Source organism: Podarcis filfolensis (genome assembly GCF_964270895.1).
Source record: "Podarcis filfolensis genome assembly, chromosome: Z".
In the NCBI taxonomy this organism is placed as follows: Eukaryota; Metazoa; Chordata; class Lepidosauria; order Squamata; family Lacertidae; genus Podarcis; species Podarcis filfolensis.
The window spans coordinates 30,526,050-30,545,884 of NC_139617.1; the positions used below are offsets into that span (position 1 = coordinate 30,526,050).

Consider the following 19,835-nt stretch of genomic DNA (forward strand, 5'->3'; position numbering starts at 1 on the left):
CCTGCCCCAAAGAGAGCTCACACTGTTTCCTCCCAGGGGCCTGGGAAGAGGATGCCTCCAGCCTTAGAGTCCCAATGGAGACTTGCCAAAGGTGAACATGAGGCCAGCAATGGGCGCTGCTGGGCCTGAGTGGCAGAAAGGCTTCCCTTCAGCACTGGGCACTCAGCTTCCAGGCAGGCTTCAGACACAGCAAGCACAATAAAGTCCAATGCAGCACCTGCCTACCCAGCCTCCCACTTGTCTGTCCATTCCCAACAGCAAGGACTGGTAAACTCGCTGGCTGGGCTCCCTTGCCCACTTGCTTGCTTATTCAGCTCCTGGCAGCCAGCACCCCCTGGCCAGCCCCAGAGGCAACATTCGCCTGGGGAGCTTCTAGCCAGGGCTGCTGCAACAAACAGCTGTGCAAGCCTTTGGGAGGCAGAGACCCGAGAGGGCGTCAGAGGAGAGAGGGAAGGAAAGAGGGACGGAGGCCAGCGTTGCCCGCGGCTCCCCTGACTATCATTCAAGGCAGCCCACGGTGCCATGACACACTGGTTGAAAACCGCTGCCCAAACCCATTACTTAGCTCTGGAGGGAGGTTCACTGTTGTGTTAGGAACTCATTCTAGAACTGTAGCATTATTGCTGTCATTATTTTACAGAGCTTGCAAAGATGCCAGGTGCTTTTAAGCCACATCAAAGACTTTTCCTTTACCAGGAGGCATTTGTGTGTCCTCTAACAGTTTAAAATCACATGCTTAAAGCTAGTCAAATGCAGAAATAAAACCTTTCCCAAAGTCCCAAACGGATGCTGAAAAGCCAGAGTGACAGATATTTATAATAAGAGTATGGAGAACAATGGAGGAGGAGGGACAGAGCTAAATGACGCGGGCTACAGTTTTGGGGCAAACTTTGGATTTGTCACAGTACTTGTTTAAATACCATTATTGTGCTGCTTTGTTAGAAAAGAAAGCAAAACAAAACAGGCACTGAAAACTCTAGGCAGGGAAATTACAAAAAGTAGGGATGAAAGGTTAATGAATCAACAGAGAGGAAAGCATTCCTGAATCTCTAATTAAGGGTGGTCTTTTTCATCTTTCAGGAAGGAATTTGGGTCCATGTGTATAAGAGAGAAATGTTCTAATCTAGAGCTGGTTTCTTTCATGGCATTGTTATTGCCTAATTATTTCTAAGTGTAAGCATCTGTTCTTCATCCTTCATTTGCCCTGTAATGGGTTTAGTCTAACCCAGGGATTCCCAAATATGTTCTGTGAGCTTCGTTCAGGTGGTCCATGGCAGCAACACCACATAACAGCATGGTTATGTCCAGGTGTTGTGTTTCTTTTCAGGGGGAACTCGTGGGAACTTGGGTCTGGCCCCTCTCAGGTGGGTGCCATTGCCAGTCTAAGAGAATGAGGGAGGTGTTCAAGGTGAGTTCCAGCACTTCTTTTTCTAGAAAAACAGCACTGGTTAGATCTTTGTGTGTGTGAACAGCAGGAGGTCAGCTGCTTCTCCATCACTCTTGGGAGCTGATGATCAGCCTCTTCACTCCAGCAGTTTCCCTCAACTGGGATTCAGATGCCTTTCTGCCTCCAGCTGTAGAGGCAGAGCATAGCCATCAATAGGCTTCTCCCTCCACGAATTTGTCCATCCAAATTAAAGCCATCCAAGCTAGCGGCCATCATTGCCTCCTGAGGGAGAAAGTTCCACAGTTTAACTCTGCACTGCTTGAAGAAGTCCTTTTTAAAATCTGCCCTGAAGCTTCCAACATTCAGCTTCTCTGGAAGTCCACAAGCCTTAGTGTTCTGAGAGGCAGGGGGATTTTTCCTCTATTCGCTTTCTCCTAGGGACGCAGGTGGTGCTGTGGTCTAAACCTCTGAGCCTCTTGGGTTTGCCAATCAGAAGACTGGGAGTTTGAATCCCCGTGACGGGGTGAGCTCCCGTGGCTCGGTCCCAGCTCCTGCCAACCTAGCAGTTTGAAAGCACACCAAAAAGTGCAAGTAGATAAATAGGTACCCCTCCAGCAGGAAGGTAAATGGCATTTCCATGTGCTGCTCTGGTTCGCCAGAAAATGGCTTAGTCATGCTGGCCACATAATCCGAAAAAACTGTCTGAAGACAAACGTTGGCTCCCTCGGCCAGTAAAGTGAGATGAGCACCGCAACCCCAGAGTCGTCTGCAACTGGACTTAACTGTCAGGGGTCCTTTACCTTTACCTTTTTATGCCATGCATAATTTTATAAACCGATCCTTTGGATGCTACACTGACTTCATTCTCCACCTCAAGATCACCAAGGGGAGGAAATGGAAACATACTAAACTATTGCAGTCAGGGGTACCTTTACCCTTTTAAACTATTGGGGTGGGGTCTGGTATTACCACCCAAGGCTCTTTTATGTTTTTATTCTCTTGCTCTTGGGTCCCACTTGAGGGTTTCTCTTTGGTGCATCTGGTCAGCCAAAAATGAGAACAGGATGCTGAACAAGATGGGCTACTGGCCTGATCCTGCAGGCTTTTCATATGCCCCTCCCCCAAGCTATTTCTCTAGTTACTTAATGAACAACCAGACATATCAGCAGCAACAGTTGAGGCAAAACGGTTTGTTGTTGTTTTTTTAAAAAATAAATCTTGCCATAGATATACCTGCAGCTAATGGTGGGGAAAATGTTTTACATATTCATTAGCAATTTTAATTTCAGTGCTAATTAGTGCATAGCAAGGTAAGGAAGCAAATGGATCAAAATGCACGAGAGTTACAGGGTTTTTGTGTGGGTTTGTTTTTTTTGTTGGCATTCTAATGGGTAAATACAATTTCCTATTCATTATTTCTCCATGTTCTGCATCCTGCCTGAATAATTTCAGTGGTTATTGATAATTGCCATTGCAGAGATATGAAAACCCAAGAAGCGTGGAGTGCAGATTTGCAAGTATTCTGGATTTCTGCAAATATGTGTCCTGTCATAAAAGAGAATTTATGGCTTCTTAAACTCTTGCCAAGGGACCAATGGCAGAATAGCCAGAAGCATTAAAAGGTCTCCCTGCTAAAAGGTCTGTCTGGAAGGACATCACAGTGCGTCTGTTTTGAGAACTAGAGACTAAACTGTGAGATTTCACCAAAGGAAAGGCAAGCAATTCCACAGAACCTTAAAAAAGAAAAAGAAAAAAACCACCCCAAACTTATTTATTGCATTTATATCCCACCTTTTTCTCCAAGGAACTCAAGGTGGCATCCATGATTTTCCTCCTTGTAATTTAATCCCCACAACAACCCTTTGAGGTAGGTTAAGCTGAGAGAGGCAGATACTGGCCCCGAAGGTCACACCCATTCATGGCTGTGAGGATTTGAAACTTGGTCTCTGGGGTCCTGATCCAACATTTTAACCACTACATCACAGTGGCTCTCAGAAACTATAGTTATGTACATTAAAAATCTTTCTGTACATAGTAAAGTCCCTGGGATGAGGAAGTGGGAAGTGGGAAGTGGTGGGGGAGGGAGGGGACGAGAACTGCCAATTAAAAGCCTCACTTAACAACCATGCAATTTGATAAAGTCCAGTTCCTCTCTTCCTCATGAACTGTTGATTCATTCAGACTGGAAAGGGATGTTTCCAAGGCATCTCCTCACACCCATATGATCTGAAACACTATTTGGCTCCAAGCAAAGGAGAATGCCATAAAACAACAATAAAATTGCATTTTTTGAGGACTCTCCCTGCTGCAGCCTACACACACACACACACATATTCTGGGCAAGTTGACAAACTCTCCATTAGCAGTCCCTCCAGCTGTGGCTTCAGAGAATCTTTAAGCTTTCAGCTGGACCCTGCCCTTCATCCAGCAAACAATGCACGGTCCCCAGAGCAGCTTTGTTGCATTTCCGTATCATGATACAGGAAGTGCTGAGGGACAAGGCATTAGATATTCTTGGACTTGAAGCCAATTTACTCTCCAAAGTTCTCCAACACACATACTTCATGGTGCTTCATTCTATTGCATGGCAGAACCAGCCCCAATACTCGCTTTAGAGGTCCCCTCTCAGGCAAAACATCTGAGGAGTTTTGAGGGAAGTCAGCTATGAGCTGCTTTGAGACAATTTCTTAGAAGACTTTTTTAAAACTTTTGTGATCAGATTAAACTCTGAGACAAGCCTAGCAAAATTTCTCTGTGCATCTGTTGACTCCCTTGGAAGGTGCTGGACTCTCATTTCTTGGTTTTTTTTAAAGAAGAGGTTTGATGGCCAGCTGTTGGGGATTCTTTAGCTGTGGTTCTTGCATTGGAGGGGTTTGACTAGATGACCATTGGGTGTGCCATCTGACACTGCAGTTCTATGATTCTGTCTCTGATCACATCTGGCTGCAAAAGAGGAAGGAGAGACATCCTTCCACGCCAACAGATGGCATCTCATCCTGCGGGTTTTCAAAATCCTGTTGACTCTTGTTGACTCCATCATTGTTGCTTTGCTTTTTCATGTGCATTTGGATATTTCCTGTCTTCTGTCATCTCATCTACCTTGGCAGGAACTAATGAATCTTCACTGCAGGTGTCAGTGGTGCTCATCCTTCTTCCTCGCTGAGAGTGAAATGTTATTCTTCCTGTTTTTTTGCTGCTGTTGCGGCATGTGTTCTTGTTCTGGTTGTATGACAACATCCTTGGTGAGTGGACTGCATTGCCAAGTGATGACCCAGCAGGAGAACCAATGTGTGAGATCATCCACAACCTTTGCAGCCCAAGAAGACAATCCAACTCTTTTAGCTTTGGGGGAGCAATTTGAAATTTTCATCATGATCATCATTAAAATGTGAATGAAGATAGTCAGCCCAGGAAAGTGGAAAGGCATCAGAAAGACGCTTATACAATAATGGCAAGTACAGTTCTACATAGGGGTATTAATCCAACACATAATTAAAATATATTCCTTTTTTAGGTGCACATTGGGAGTTGTGCAGGTTGTTGTTTGGAAGTACAGTTCTACATAGGGTTATTAAACTAACACATAATTAAAATATATTCCTTTTTTAGGTGCACATTGGGAGTTGTGCAGGTTGTTGTTTGGTACCTAAGATAAAAAGCCCCACAAAATTGCATAAAATTATTCTAGGTTTTTTTGCCTTTCATCTCATGAAACTTGTGGCTTGTCTTTTCAGCAGTTGTGAGGTTCCATAAGTTGTTATACCACAACTTGAAAGACAGGTCCTTTATGTTCTTCCATTTTTGTTCAATAGGAAGTCTGGTAGCTACTAGAAACCAAGCTAGCAGTTCCTTCAAATAGAATAGATTTTAAGAGTATCATCCAATATTTTTAATAGTGCAAGTTGTAGCAATGCCTGAATTACAGATCTAAATATTTTTGATAGTTCTGCAAACATTTCCATTCAAATTTCAAGATGGAAAACTTTCACATGAATCTCAGTTCTCAACCACAGTTACTAGCGCATCTGTCTAACTGCAAGATGTTCAGATGAAGATTTTTGTGTATTGCTCCACTCTCTCTCCACATGGATGTGCCAACTTCCCCCATGACGTCCTTACCAGTAAGGGATGAGCCACCCAGTTCCTGAGCTGAGCCCTGATATTTTTTTTAAAAAAGCTTGCTCCTTTTGTTACAGACCCTGATCTTCATCTACATAGCTCCATCCCGAGTGATTTGGTGCCCATGCTAGAAGACTGAGAGGGTGATATGATAACCATCTTCAAATTTCTGAAGGGCTATCACATGGAAGATGGAGGAAGCTTGTTTTCTGCTCTTTAGATGGTAAGACCAGAACCAATGGATTCAAATTACAATAAAGGAGATATGTTTGACAGTGAAACAGACTCCCTCGGAAGGCATTAAGAAAACCTCCTGTGGCTTCCAGCAACTGGTGTTCAGAGACATTGCTACCTCTGACCATGGAGGCAGCCATTGATGGCCTTTTATTTCCATTAATTTGTCTAATCCTCTTTTAAAGCCATCCAAGTGGTTAGCCATTATTGCCTCCTGCAGGAGCGAGTTCTATATAGTGAATGTTGCATTATTAAGCTGGGGTGTGTGTTCTTGCACAGGTTTGATTCACTCTGTCAAATGCCACCTGCAGCTGACCAGTTCTGGCAGTCTTTTAGGGCCTCGGTCAACCGCCTCCTTTTGTTTTCTGTCTGGGGCTGCAAAGAGAGGGGAGGGTGCAAGATATGACTGTTGGGTTGTAGTTGGCTCATTGGAATAGGGTGAGGGGTCCCATGCTGTGCAGGCATGGGGGAAACAGACTCTTGGAAAGTGGAGCAACAGATCTGTCAGATTTTTTTGCTCCCTTGAGGAATCCCAAGACGAAGCATGCTTCAAGGAGAGAGCCTGGCTTTACAACTCAAGACGAATTCTGCAGGGCAGCTGAAACTTGAAACTCCGCGTCTCCCTCTGTGAATCTTGTGGTTCACTGCTGGAGAAAATTATGTCATGAAGAAATCTGCTGGGTGGGAAATGCCATCCCTTCACTCCAATGCTCAGAAGAGAAGGGATAGCTTCCTAGGGAACCATATCAATTATGACTTTTCTTTTGCCAGCTTATTTTCTAAGAACTTATTACTGCTATCAGATAGCCCCACCTGCTTTGCCATGTCTTTCAAGGCCACATAACTATTTCCAGCTTGTTCCATTGGAGAACTGTTGGGCATTTGCCACCAAATGGCTCTGAGCTTCTACTAAGGAAGGGCCAAGAAGACAGGAGAGTGTGGAAATGGGTTGATCAGATCAGGTAGTAGAGATCTGATGGTGAACATGTACTGGTGTGTGTGTGTGTGTGTGTGTGTGTGTGTGTGTGTAGGAATCAAACTTATTTATTGCATTTATATCTCACCTTTTCATCCAAGAAGAAGAAGAAGAGTCTGGATTTGATATCCCACTTTATCACTACCCTAAGGAGTCTCAAAGCGGCTAACATTCTCCTTTCCCTTCCTCCCCCACAACAAACACTCTGTGAGGTGAGTGGGGCTGAGAGGCTTCGGAGAAGTGTGACTAGCCCAAGGTCACCCAGCAGCTGCATGTGGAGGAGCTCAAGGCGACATACATGGTACTGCCCCTCTTCAATTAACCCCCACAACAACCCTGTGAGATAAGTTAGGCTGATAGGCAGTGTCTGGCCTCCAAGTTAGCTTTGTGGCTGAGTGGGAATTTGAACCTTGATCTCCCAGGTTTTAGCCTGATAATCTAACCACTATGCCAGCATCTCTTTTCCCTCATATAAATAGTGTTTATATCCCACCTTTCTGCTCTTGGAAAAACATCCAGGATGGCTCACAATTTCATGTTAATAAAATAAAATTAAAATATCTGAAAGATAAAACATAGCCAGAAGTGTCATCAGTCCTTGCAAAGAGCTTGTTAGATGACAGATGAAACTCTCTGGATGGGGAGTTTCTCAATCAGATGACAGCCACAGAAACAGGGCTGGTCCTATGATGAGGCATCGTGAGGCAGTTGCCTCAGGCGGCAGATTCTGAAGTGCAGGGATGGGCTATAGCTGTGAGTGCCTCATGGCCTGTCTTTTAACCCCTATGCTAGCCTGCCACCCTCAAATGCAGTGGAAGACTCTGCCCTTTCACCACTATTGGACAAAGATTCAACTACAAGGCCAGTTGACTTCTGTGTCTAATGGGAGGGCCCTGCGCAGAGAAGACCTTCTCAAATGTGCCCACCAGCTGGATGTCAGATGTTGGCATGGCAGGTAAGAAAGGTCTCTTCTTTTGATCTCAGCAGGATGATGTGGAAAGGGGCCAAAGGAAGCTCTGGTGCATTCTCAGTGGAAAACAGACTGGTTTAGTCCAGTCCAGAGACAGAGAGAGTTTATCCCACAGGGGTGAGCTGAAATGTTTTGGGGATAAAGTTGTTCATGTTTGCTCTAGACCAGGTACCACGCTGAAAGCAGGTCTCTGTGGAGAGATCCCAGAGTACCATGGGATGCCGGTTTGTGGGGTCATTTTCAGTTACTGTGGTCTGAGGATGTAGACCCTTACAGGGTTTAGGCCCAATACACTCCATGTTTACCTCTCCCCTCTTGCAGTTTCCAGCAACTGGTGTTCAGAAGCATTAGTGCCTCCAGTTGTGGAGGGAGAGCATAGCCATCGTGGGTAACAATCCCTGATAGCCCTCCCCTCCTCCATGAATCTGTCCAATCCTCTTTCTAAGCCATCCAGTTTGGTGGCCATCACTGCCTCCTGTGGAGATGAGTTCCATAGTTTACCTATGGGCTGCCTAAAGAAGTACTTTCTTTTATCTGTCCTGAATCTTCCAATGAATAATAATAAATACACGCAAATACACTCATAGTTCCAACACCAGAAAGAAAGAAGGTGATAATAATCCTTGGCATGTGGTGAGTTTTAGTTGCAGAAGGCATCTACAACATCAGATGGTCTTCCAAAATCTCCCAGCCTCCTTGGTCTTTGAAGCAAGCTGAGCTGGCAACCTCATGAAAATTGACTTCCTTACATTTCCTGTTTCCAGCTGGGGCACCAACATTTGAGAATGATCTTTCTGGTGGCATTTCATTGTTGCCCAAAAACTAGAGGGTGGGAAGGCATGGGAAGAGGAGAAGCACGCAGGAAGTGGGAATGAATAGAGAAAGAAGCTGGAATGGGGTTGGATCCAGATCAAGCTGGCACTCAGAATTATAATAATTCATAGAATCATAGAACCGTAGTGTTGGAAGGAACACCCAAAGGTCGTCTAGTCCAACCCCCCTCCAATGCAGGAATCTCAACTGAAGCATCCATGACAAATGACCATCCAACCTCTGCTCAAAAACCTCCAGGGAAGGAGAGCCCACCAATTTATGAGGGAGTGCATTCCACTGTCAAACATCAGAAAGTTATTCCTGATGTTTAGTTGGAATCTCCTTTCTTGTAACTTGGAACCATTGTCCTACCCTCCAGACCAGGAGAAAACAAGCTTGCTCCATCTTCTGTGTGATGGCCCTTTAGATATTTGGAGGTGGCTGTCATATTACAACTCAGTCTCCTCTTTTTCAGGCTGAACATCCCCCAACTCCTATAACCATTTATCTTAAGCAGGCACCAGCAAACTTTTTCAGTGGGGGGCCGGTCCGCTGTCCCTCAGACCTTGTGGGGGGCCAGACTATATTTTGAAGGGGGGGAAATGAATGAATTCCTATGCCCAAGAAATAACTCAGAGATGTATTTTAAATAAAAGGACACATTCTACTCATGTAAAAACATGCTATTTTCCAGACCATCCGCAGGCTCGATTCAGAAGGTGATTGGGCCGCATCCGGCCCCCGGGCCTTAGTTTGCCCACCCATGATCTTAAGGCTTGGTTTCCAGGTCCATTATCAACCTGGTCATTGTTCTTTGGTGGGAATCTTATGTGAGACCCATGCAGTGGAAGTTGCTCCCAGTATCAGTCACTCCACAGAAGAAGGGGAAGTTAAGATAGTTTACTGTTGCAGAAGCTAAGGCTCAATAAAACAGTTATGGACATAAAATATATACAGCTTGTAGATATATACAGCTTTTGCTAATACTGATGTATACAGATACATATGAGTAAAAAAGTATCTCCATTGCTCTAAATAAGTCCAGCCATTCAAGACTTTACCCTAATCAGGCAGATAAACAAACAAACAAACAAACAAACAAACAGCAGACACTCCCCCCCCCCACTGAGCTGACATGCATTAATCACCGATATAGTTGAGGAACTGGCTGTTACCATAGCATTTCGCTTGGCTGACCTTGCACCTGGGGTGCACCATGGGGTGATGTAGAAATCACCAGCAATTTAGACAGTCTGTCTCAATTCCAAACACAGGAATATGCAGCCCCTTAATCTTGTGGATTACATTATTCCTTCTTCTGCCTCTGCACCTTGACTGGGCCTCCTCGGGGCCAACTATTGAACCACGGGAGTAAGCTTGTTTTCTCTTGCTCTGGAGGTTAGGACTTGAACAAGAAAGCAGATTCTGACTAATCATCAAGAATATTTGGACAATAAGAGCTGTTCAACAGGGAAATGGACTCCCTCGGAAAGTGGGGTGCTCTCCTTCATTGGAGGTTTTTGAGCAAAGGTTTGATGGCCATCTGTCATTGATGCTTTAGCTGAGTTTCTTGCATCTCCCCATTTAATCCCCTCAATAATCCTGTATGGTAGGTTAGGCTGAGAGGCCAGGACTGCCCCCAAGGTCATACCCAGTGAGCTTCATAGCTGAGTGGGGATTTGAACCCTGGTCTCTTCCAGGTCCTAGTCCAATGCTCTTAACTACTGCACCATTCTGCCTATTGCTCTTATTAGAAGTCTTTCCCTCCCCATTCCTGTTTTGCTACTGCAACACACGCACACACGCACATCTTGCAATAATAATAAATATGTTGTTTTCATCTTGCATCTCTTCCTATTGCAAAGTTACCTTGCAAGTTGATAGAGAAAGTTGGCCAGTATTTCATAATTTATATGGTGAGAACGGTGAGCTTGCAGATAAAGATGTCAGATCCCCATGGCCAGGCAAAGCTCCAGCGGCACACAAAAGTTGTGTTTTCAGTGAGGTGAAAAGCAGCACATCAAGATCCGTCTAGCATGAAAATATGCTTGGCTGATGATTCAGCTATGAATGAAAATAAGTCTTTTCTTTCCTTTTTTTTAAAGAAAGTTTTTTTTAATTAAAACTTGAAAAAAAAACCATGATATACAAAAGTTAACATCAAGTACCAAGCGTTTTTAACAAAATGAAAGAGAGAAAATAAAGAAGAAAAGCAAAGACATCCGATTCCCCATCTATCAGCTATATATAGACATGCAAAATACTGGTACTTGCTCCGGAATAACATCCAACTCTTCTACTTCCCACAAACCAACATTTTTTTTTTCATTTTTCTTCAAACCCAGATATCACAACCTCATCTTCCTTTTTGCGCAAAAAGTCTGAAAGGGGTTCAGTGGTGGAGCTTCAGGGGTGTCTGCAGTGGTGGAGAGCAGCGGGGGCGTGCATCCCAGGGTTGTGGCGCGCCGCTCACAGGGGTGTGACGTGCGTCCTGGGGGCTTGGCACCCAGCGCGGGCAAGGGGGGCAGCCACAATGGCACCCCACTGGGATCGCACTGCCAGGGCGATGTGTTCCCCCCGCCCCCATCTTCCTCCGCCAGTGAAGGGGTTTCTAATCATTAATAAATGTGAACAATGACCCCACCCCAGTTAAACATGCCAATTTTGCCATCTCAGCCAAATGCTGATTTTAATAGTCATTCTTCCATAGTAGGTAACAATAAGTCCTTCCATCTTCATGCATGTAACAATCTTGCCACCATTTATACATTTTTAATATATTATGTTCATCATCATTACACAATTGCATCTCAGAATCTTAATCCATCTTCCTTTATTCCATAGATCAAGTCTTTTTTTATCAAACTCAAATTAATGAGGAAACCACTGGGAGATACAACCTGTGGCGGAGGAAGAGGAGTGCGGGGGGAGCGCACTGCCCCTGGCAGCGTGATCCCGGTAGAGTGCCATCGTGGCTGCTCCCCTGCCTGTGCTGGGCGCCACGCCCCCCCCAGGCGGTGTGCCACGCCCCCAGGACTCCCGCCAGCCCCATTCTCACCTGCTTTCTGCTCCACGGTGCCGGAGCATGAGTTACAACATTCCACTCTTAAATGTTCCCTTATTTTAATTTTACAGTCTCATTGATTCCATTCTAACAACTCTTGGTTCTAATAACCATTTCTCTTTACCTGGCACCTCTTTTCTATAGAAAGCTGCTTGTGGTGAAATCCATAATGGTGTCTTTGTGCATAACCTAGAATTATATCTATTCCAGGTTCTTAGTATGGCCTGTCTAATAAAACGATTCTTAAACTCCACATTTACTTTATCATACCACAAATATCCATGCCATTCAAACCTTAAGTCATGTCCTTTTAATTCCAAAAGTCTCTTATTTCTCAGTGCCACCCGTTACTTCATCCATACTAAGTAACAAGTTGCAAAATACAATTTAAAATCAGGTAAGACTCTCCAAGCATTTCCCGGTGCTGTAATTTTCCAGAGGCTGCTGATCTGCAGAAACATTATTGTGGCTTAAGGGCTTTGTTACGGGAACAGGCTTAAGAGAGAGGTTTAATCTGCAAATTTTAAATAGCAAACACTATGTTTTATTCATTGTAGACTGAAACTGTACACCCCTGATTAGCAAATGTTGCCAATTTTAAAAATAGACAAGAACCTTTAGGAATGCAGCCATAGGTGCATAAGAAGAGCCTGCTGGATCAGGCCATTTGCCCATCTAGTCCAGTGTCCTGTTCTCACAGTGGCTGACCAAATGTGAAGGGCAAACTTGCACAAGAGCCCCCTCCTGTGGTTTCCAGCATCTGCCATTCAGAAGCACTACTGCCTCTGATCAGACATCAGAGCAAAGGTTGGTAGCTATCACCAGGCCTTTCTTTCATCAGTGGCCAGATCACCGGCAGAGACAGGGAGTCTAGCATCTGGATGGCTGGATAGCTAGGCACATTGTTTGCAAGTGAAAACAGGCCCCAGCATCTCCAGGTAGTTGCTGACAATGTTCCCTGCACAAAGTCCTAGGGAACTGCTTGTGGGAAATGATGTTTCAGTCAAAGATAAAATTGCATGTTTCCTAGGTGAGCCAAGGCTTAAGACACAGGGAAATTCAATGTAAATTCCTAGAGAGGACACTCTGTGAGGTCACATCCCCTGCCTGCCCTGGTGGAGAAAAGGAGCAAAAGGGGAATCATCCTTACTACTTCCTTCCTGCTCGGAGCTCAGTCTCTCTTCTTCATGTAGCCCAAGGGTAGTCAACCTTTTTATACCTACCGCCCACTAATGCCTCTTTCTTGATGGTAAAATTTCCTTACCGCCCACCAGTGCTGCAGTAACTTGATGCTTTTAGTGCAAGTAGAAAGGAGGGTTAAAAAAAAAAGTACTTAAATTTATCTTTTTATTTCTACTTTATGCATGTTTATAATGTTTTAAACTTTATGAAGTTAAATGTGAAACAATAAAGTAAATTCAAATTACTTTTAACCAGTGATTAATGAGCTCCTTGAGGCTGATGCTGTGAGACTAAATATTTGATATCTGGTTCAATTTTCGTAAGGAACAAACGAAGTTCTCCTCTTTCGGTGATATTCAGACGGTTTCTCTGTTTGCTCATAATATGATTAACAGCACTAAAGCCTGATTCTATGTGGTGGGGAAAGGTATCAATAAATTGAATATCATTTCCCACATATTTGGATATTACACATGCATTTATTTTTAGTTTGCCAGAGTTTTTGGTATCCACCACTGCCGAAATACACACACACACACACACACACACACACACACAAATTTATATACTGTATATACATTACATGAATAGAGCGTTCATCTTTCTCGGTGGAAGGAGGATTCAGCTTGTGCCGTAGAACCCCTACCGCCTTCCTAGAGTCCTGAAACGCCCACTAGTGAGCGGTAGGGACCAGGTTGACAACCCCTGATGTAGCCAATGAGGAAGGATGCGATTTCTGTGGTCTCCCAAGCAAAGACCCCACTGTGATCTCAACTATGTATTTTGTGACTTATTTTCACTGCTATTTTCTGCCTGAATCTAGTCTGAAACTTTATACAGTGGATGCTCGGGTAGTGAACGTGATCCGTGTGGGATGCGTGTTCGCAACTCGCAGTAGCCGCAACCTGCAGTGGCGCATCTGCACATGCGCAGGTTGCGATTTGGCACGTCTGCGCATGCACAAAGCATGATTTAGCGCTTCTGCGCATGCACAACCACCAAAACCCAGAAGTAACCCATTGCAGTACTTCTGGGTTTCGGTGGTGCAACCTGAAGCGTCTGTAACCCAAGGTATGACTGTATAAGTAAACAATATGTTTATTCTAACATTACAGAATTGTGTGTTTTTGTTTTGCTTAGAGGAATAAAAAGAAGATCAAGTCTGCTAAAGCATCTTGGATAATTACTAATAAGGTTAAGCAACCTTTGTTCCAGAAGTTTCCACATTTTATGCTGTAAAAGGATATAATCTTACACTTTGTTAACTAGATGTTAAGCTCACACAAGTAAGTAAGAGAAAGGATAATTAATAAATAATACCCTATTCTAACCTCCAAATCCAACCAGCACTGCTGCCAGCCAGTGATGGACCTCACTCTGCGGAAAGCAACTTTCTGTGTTCAAACTCCCTTCCAGTTTATTTCTGTGGGGTCATCCACTCTGCTTAGGTTTGAGGGCCAAGAATTATAAACCCCTGACCAGATTGTTTTAAATATAAAAATGCTAGTTTAGGATTTGTAGAATAAAACTTGGTTGAGAGAATCTCTTCGTGAATCTGGGCATTTACTTTGGCACCAGCTGAACTTAAACTCAGGTAAGCAAACTTTCTTTTTGGATTTTCTGCACATCTGTTAAGATCTGATTCAGAGGTTGAGATTAGCTTTTCCCAAGGCACAGCTGCAGAACGACCAGAAAAGCTTTCAGACCTAGAGGAATTAATTGGGAGCTGATACAGTCAAAATATGGGTTAAACAAAAGTGAGGATGAGCCCAAAGTCTAGGGTTGGGGGAGAAATTGGATCCAGTTCTTATTTAAAGACTAATGTGTACTTATTTAAAGTACTTATTTAATGTGTACTTTCAGAAACAATATGTGAACCAAAATATGGCCTTCCTTTGAAATTTTGTAATGGGTACAAACATTGCATATCCTAGGGTAAGATGTGCATATAAATGCATAAACAAGTGAAAATAACATCAAATATTATTTTAACAGGAAAAATCACTTTGGAAAAATATGCATGTTGGGCAAAATTGCATATTGAGCTCACAAATACTTCCACAGGTGGCAGCAATGGTCACCAACCTGTTGTTGTTTAGTCGTTTAGTCATGTCCGACTCTTCGTGACCCCATGGAGCAGAGCAAGCCAGGCACTCCTGTCTTCCACTGCCTCCCGCAGTTTGGTCAAACTCATGCTGGTAGCTTCGAGAACACTGTCCAACCATCTCGTCCTCTGTCGTCCCCTTCTCCTTGCACGCTCCATCTTTCCCAAAATCAGGGTCTTTTCCAGGGAGTCTTCTCTTCTCATGAGGTGGCCAAAGTATTGGAGCCTCAGCTTCAGGATCTGTCCTTCCAGTGAGCACTCAGGGCTGATTTCCTTAAGAATGGATAGGTTTGATCTTCTTGCAGTCCATGGGACTCTCAAGAGTCTCCTCCAGCACCATACCTAGATGACTTTAAATGAGGATCTGGCAAATTCATGAAGGTCAATGGCTACTAGCCAGGATGGCTATTCTCTGCTTCCATGGTTAGAGACAGCAGTGCTTCTGAATCCCAGTTCTTGGAAACCACAGGAGGAGAGAGGGGTGTTTGCTTGAATCCTGCTTATGGGTTTTCCTTCCAGGCCCCTGGATGGCCCTGTGAGAAGAGGATGCTGGACTAGATGGGCCACTGACCTGATCCAACAGGCTTTCCCTATGTTCTTATGAGAAATCTGCCCAAAAATGTTGAGCTGTCATGAGGACTTGAGAAAAAAAATCACAAAGTGAAATGTGGAGAACTGAATTTAAGATTGGAAAAAATGAGAAATGGGGGGTGGGGTGGGGGAGGACTGAAATTGGGAAGCCAGCTATTATCTGGCCATCTACTATTGCCAAGAGTTTCAGATGTTTCCGAGTCACTCAGATGAACCAGACTCAATCAACAATAAGATGAGATTGCATATCTTTGCTTTTGTGTCAGATTGGGCACTCGTGATTAGCAGATGTTGCCCTTTCTTTGTATTCAGAAACCTTTGTGTATTCAGATGATATAGGGCAGTTAGGATTCAACAAGTGAAACCCCTTTCTGCCTGGGAAGAGCTCAGTTTCCCATGTTAAGATCACATTGGAAAAGTGGCAATTTCCATTAAGATCCTGTATAACAATTAAGGAAGGGGGGGGCTCTTGGAATTATGTTCTTCGTGGATTTTCTTATGCCTACATTGCAGGTGGTAGATTAAATGACCCTTTGGGTTCCTTCCAACTCTACAATTATATTACCTGAGAAAACAATCGAAACATCTATCATTCCCTTCACTGCTTTTCTCTTTCTTTCTTTTTCTTTTTTCTTTTTGCCCTTGACTCCGCTCCTTCCAAGGCAAATATCCAACAGTTTTTGGCTTTTGAGCTGCAGCAAAAAGAAACTGTGTTTGATTTATTATCTTAATTCTTTGTTTGAAAAGTGTCTTTTGTAGCTACTCGCTCATATGGATCACTAGTTGGCCTCGAGAAAAGCTTATGGAATAAGGCAACAAGAACAGATAGCCATCTTCAAATATCTGAAGGGCTGTGACATTGAAAACGGAGCAAGCTTGTTTTCTGCTGCTCCAGAGTGGAGGACCCAAACCAATGGATTCAAATGACAAGAAGGGAGATTCTGACTAAAGCTTAGGAAGGGCTTTCTGATGATAACAACTATCGACCGTGGAGAAGACTCCCTCGGAAGGTGGTAGACTCTCCTTCTTTGGAGGTTTTGAAACAGAGGTGGGATGACCATATGTCAGGGATGCTTTAGCTCTGATGCCTGCATTGCAGGGGGTTGGACTAGATGACCCTTGGGAATAATAATTCTATGATTTAATAGGCACTTTAAACTGTTGGAGAGGTCACACCGAAGGTATAAATGAAAGGAACAGGGAGAGAAGGAAATAAGGATAGGAACTGGCTTCTGTGGGGGATGCAAAATCTTTTAGAAAGTTCATTTTGCAGGAGTCCTTTGGGACTGAACAGGAAATAACAACAACAACAACAATAACAGCAACTCATGAATATATAACCTTCAGCATGTCGACTCAAAGCAAGCCTCACTGTGTTCAGTGAGACTTCTTTTCTTATAATGCAGTGGCAATTTTTTTTTTTTTTTGACAGGCGGGCCACCAGTCAGGTGCCAGGTAAACGTCCAGATAGACTGCTGCAATTGGCTCTGCATTCAATAAAAGCGGAATGTTGGAAAATTCAGGACCTATAAGAGAAATGACCTATTCACACAGTGTGTAGTTAAACTGTGGAACTCCCTCGCACAGGAGGCAGCGATGGCCACCTACCTGAATGCCTTTAAAAGAGGATTGGAGAAATCCATGGAGGAGGAAATCCATGGAGGAGGCTATTAGTGACTACAGTGCGAGGTGGTGTGTTGTTCGATAAGAGATTGAGTGTTTGGGGGGGAGGGAGATTCATTTAAATTCATTAATAAAGGTATTATTACTAGCCACGATGGCTGTGCTCTGTCTCTACAGTGATGCTTCTGAATCTGTGTTGCTGGAAAACACAGGAGGGGGGAGTGTTGGTTTTGTGCTCAAATCCTGCCTGTGTGTTTCCATTTGAGGCATCTGGCTGTCCACTGTGGGAACAGGATGATGGACTGGCCTAATCCAGCAGCTGTTCTTACGTTTGAGCGGTAGTACAAATGGCATCACCCAGTCTCTTTACATTAATAGTGGTTGTTCAAACAAACCTGCCTTAACTCCAATCTCCATCTTCTTCTGCCCACCCCCAATAGCAAGAACCAGCACCAACATGGCTAGCTCCTTCCTCAATATTCCTTCCTTTGACTGAAGAGTCGAAGAACATTTGGCACAATTCATTCGGTGGTAGTGTCAAGCAGGGGCTCAATGACCTACTTCCACAGCTGCAGGAAAGCCACAGAGCTCACAAGAGACTTACGCGGCGTCAGTTTTATTGGGGCAAGTTTCTTGACTAGCAGAGTCAGCAGCAGATGGGCAGTGCAGACAGGCCAGAGGCTGGAAGCTCCATGAAGCTGCAACCGAGGCTGCATCTGGTACACCTTTTCATTTGCCAAATGAATGTTTCTGGACATGCATTACAGCAATCATGACTCCAGATTTCTCTGCTCCAAGGTCATCCAAGAGAGAATTCCTGGCCAATTGTCTACCAAGTATTTATGAGCACTGTACTGTAATACTGGCCCATAATAGTCCCATGGACCCAACTTCTGGCTTATACTGCAGTAGAAGAGACATCACCATCACCAAAAGAAAGCAGCATTGCTGGAAGAGTGGGGGGAAGTGGAGAGAGCGCACAAGGCACCCAGAGGCATACCTAGGAGTTGATGAAGCTGCCCTCACCCCACCATAGGTAGTGCAGGCCCAGGGTGCGTGTGCAAATATCACCAATCGGACCATGGAGAGTATGGTGTATATTTGTGTTGCACCATGTTGCTACTGTCATGGCAAGATCGGTCACAAGGGAAGCTTCCCATCCCTTTCACACTGAAGCACAAAGGTGTGCAATTTTCTTCACACTTCCTCCTCACCTCACTGTCACGCCAGATGCTTCGATTACTTGGGTCGTGTAAAATGTAGTAATTGTTAATGTCGCTCCTTGCCAAGGGCACAAGGGACTCTGGGTACATCTCTGAAGCCACCCAAATGATAATTCAACTATTAATGCTCACCTGTAAGCAGCTTGAGACTGGTTCATTGCGTTGCATAAATCAGTTCTTCCACGGGGGCTGGGGCGAAATGAAGAATCCATCTCTGCTCATGAGAGACCCCAGGAGGAGGGAGGGCCCGGTGTTTGTGGGTGGGCCTTGCCATTTCCTGAACAACCACCTGTAGCCCCTGGTCAGGGCTCTGATGCTTGCTTCTTCCTCCTCCTCTCTCCATTTCTAACTGAAATATTAAAGTAAAGATATTAAAGTAAAAACTGTCTACAGATTCTTTCTGCAGTTTTTCTTTCAATTGCAAACTGATGCAGGAATGGGGTGAACTGACTTAAGATTGGAAAAATTCAGTGGCTGATACAAGCCAAAACTGACAGATTTGCTTATCCCTTCACACATCACATTTCAAATCTTTATCAGGCAATCTCTTTGAGATCAGAGAAACTTCTGTTTCCATTTGTGGCTGATCACTATTCTGGACACTGTGAGCAGGTGGAGAATCATTTTCACGCCCTTTTGTTCAGCAGAGCAGTTTCTCTCTCTCTCTAAACAAAATTACCACAGAGACTAGTGTCAGAGTTTGTCCTGCAGTTTCCCCACATGTTGTTTCCATGTGTTGCTTTTTTAAGCTGCAGTTCCAAACCGCTAATAGCGACTGGGTAGAGTCCAATGGAGCCACTAATGGGGGTGGGGAATGACCAGATCACCCACTACAACCTTGGAGAAGGATCTCAGTCCAGAGCGGAATTGGGCCTGAGACACAGTAGGCTCTTCCAATTACCAACCAAGGAGAGGTTATTAATTCTTTTGGTAATCAGCACAGTTTGGCATGAGAATGGTGGCATTCAGAACCAGAAGGCCAGATCAGAATTGTATCAGAATTGATGGAGGCTCTAGCTATGGTACCAAAGGGAGGCAAATGAAAACACATGGATCATGTTATGCCAAGAGACCTAATATGAAATATTCCACCTAAATCAGCCATATCTTCTTCCTGTTTCTGAGAATCGGGAATCAGAAAATGCACAAATGAACATCTACAGAAGCTCTGCTGGAGCTATCATGCACTACTGATAACATTCGAAATATATATAAAAAATAATAAAATTGTCCAATAGCACCTTAGAGACCAACTGTTGGTCTTTTGTGTGCATAAGCTTTTGTGTGCATGCACACTTCTTCAGATACACTAAACAGAAGTCACCAGAGCCTTAAATATAGTGGGAGGGTGGGGTGGAGTTTTTCTCAGAAGGGTAGTAGGAGGTGGGTGATTGACTCAATGGGTATGGTAAACCTGTTTATGATTGTTAACGACTGCAATTAGTCCTGCAGGAAAAAGCAATACAATAATCATCTATCGTATGCAGATGATTAGCATATGTAATGAGACAGGAATCCAATATCTCTATTAAGACCAGATCTCTCCATA

The 19,835-nt window shown here is 44.1% G+C and overlaps 1 long non-coding RNA gene across 1 annotated transcript in view; it reads right to left on the bottom strand.

Moving 5' to 3' along the window:
• The window catches only part of LOC310754565, a 632,985-nt gene that overhangs the window by 599,769 nt on the left and 13,381 nt on the right, over positions 1-19,835 (bottom strand). The gene's annotated exons all lie outside the window — the stretch shown is intronic.